This window comes from Apium graveolens, chromosome 5 (genome assembly GCF_009905375.1).
Source record: "Apium graveolens cultivar Ventura chromosome 5, ASM990537v1, whole genome shotgun sequence".
In the NCBI taxonomy this organism is placed as follows: Eukaryota; Viridiplantae; Streptophyta; class Magnoliopsida; order Apiales; family Apiaceae; genus Apium; species Apium graveolens.
Genome location: NC_133651.1, coordinates 24,666,313 through 24,668,938, shown reverse-complemented (window position 1 = coordinate 24,668,938; position 2,626 = coordinate 24,666,313).

Genomic DNA, 2,626 nt, shown 5'->3' with positions numbered 1-2,626 from the left:
AATAGATCGTATGTCAGTATCGAGATGTCACCTTATGAGCTCCTTGAAGGAAGACAATGTCGATCTCCCTTATGTTAGGATGAAGTTGTAGAGCGCAAGATGCTCGGACCAGTAGTGGTCCAAAGAACCAAGGAAATAATAGATCTAATCAGAGGATAACTGGAGTAGCCCGAGATCGACTATAGAAGTATGTCGGTTTGGCTCGAAAGGACAAAGAGTATAAAGTAGGGAACCTAGTATTGTTAAAGGTATCCCCTTGGAAATGGTTGATGAGGTTCGGAAAGAAAGGAAAGCTATGTCCACGATTTATTGGACCCTTGGAGAAATTAGGATGTATTGGGAAGTTAGCATATGAGCTAGCCCTACCCCCGAACTTGTAGCAAGTTCATAACTTGTTCAACGTATCAATGTTAAGGAAGTGTAATCCGGATGCCAGACAAATAGGGGTATATGAGCGCATAGACATGCAACCAGACATAACCTATATGGGGCAACCAGGAAGGGTTATAGATCGAAAAGGAACACGTGCTTAGGAGAAGGGTTATCAAACTAGTCAGAGTTTCGTGGTAGAACCACAATGTTGAAAATTGACTTGAGAGTTAGAAAGTGCACCGCTAAGAAAGTATCCCTATTCATTTTCTATCTGATTCTGGGACAGAATCCTTTTTAGGAGGGGAGACTGTAATTACCCCAATTTTTGGAATTTTTGAAACCCTGATGAATAGTAACTTTTGCTGATGATGTTAATTAAGGAAAATTATCAGACCATGCTATATAGAAGTACTGTTATGGAAATTCTAAGATCGTATTAATATTCCATAAAGTATATAAGTGTATGTAAATGTCACACCCCCAACTTAAACAATAAAATAAATATAGCTATTACAACATTTTAAGGGAAGAATACACACCCAACTCCAAGATCTTACAGTTTAGGGTTTGGAACAGCCCAACACTACCAACTATTACATCTGATTACAATTACCGAGTCCTCACACAAACTATTATTACTTATTCTACCTGAGCTCGAACATAAGTATCATCATCACACATCTTACGGGCAGTCTGCTTGAATCTAACCATAGCTGCTAGCTGTAATATCAGGATAAAGCAAGAAGTGAGCCAAATGCTGAACAAGTGCTAACAGTACGATACAAACATAAATCGAGATATACCTTTAAGAATGACAATCGAAAGACATAACCAATGATAACGAGAGATAAAACTTATGTGAGATGGCATCATTTTGCTTGTATCAAAACAATTTTAAAATCATGTCTTAATCAAAATCATTTTATGGCGCTACGGATTACAGCCGGTGATCAGCCGCGAAGTAATCCCGAACCTCGCTGGGTTCTAAAACATTAACGGGAATCCCTAGGCAACGTTTAAGCCTAATATAAGTGTGGAAAGGACTCGCGTCTCAGTCCAGATCCACTATTCAAGGAAAACATTTATCCCCATTTAGGACTGAAAACCAACATTTTATTTATTTCAAAAACTGATGCCGAATTATAACAAAATCTCTTTTAACAGTAAACATTTTTATTAAGGGATTATAGATCAACTCGAAACACGGGAAATATGGTACTAAATCTCAGGGCCATGATTATAAAAACTTTACTCTATTAGGGTAACCAAAAGGTTTTCATATGTCAGAATTTGGACAGGAAAATTTGGTGGGACTAATGGATAATATGAAGGGGTATTGCCAAACTGGGCTTAAAGCAATGGTTTCTCGTCAAGGTTCAAGTGCTGGATCATCAAGGAGGTAAGCTTCATGAATACTAAGGGTGTTAAGGTATTAAGAAATGATTTTTAGCTCATGATATATCAGAATTGTCAAGCTTTAGAATAAGAAAGAGGGGCATCAATCAATGAGGAATCACTTTGATAAGTATCTGACTTTCAGGGTTCAAGGTAAGGTTCTATAGGGGTTCAAGTATCAGGATGAGATATCAATACTTAGGAATCATCAGCATGTTAATCAAGAGGATCAATCAAGTAATATAACAACTCTTCATTTTATCATGGCATTCAACTATCATGAAAAGACTTTTGAACTACTTGCAATACATACTCGAGGGTTCATGGCATTTCTATATAATTCAAAGATAAACGAAAGATACGCTTGATTTAAACATATCAAAATGACTCAGGATAATGGCATCGATATATATGAACTGTTTATAGTAAATATGAAGGTCAAGTTGAATCACTTGCCTTGAGAAAGGCTGGTCGGGTCTGACTGGTGGGAGCAACAACTGGAGCTTCACTCGACCTTTATGGCAAGTTTTCCCTCGTCTCGAGATCCTACATAAATAATAATCCTCATTATAATATATTCTTACCATCTTAACCTATTTACAACCCGAAATTAAACACGAATGGCACTTAGGCCTATATGCACTTAATTTTATATTCACCTTTAAATTACAAAAGTACACACATAGCCACATATTCTCATATCATATATTAATACCAAATAACACCATATATACCATAATGCGACACTAGGCTTGGATGATCTCGACTCACAACTTAAGTCACTTGGTCGCTAAACTAGACAAGGTCTTCTAATTTTGGCTTCCTAACTCGAAGTGCCTTTCCTAAATTATCCAAAACC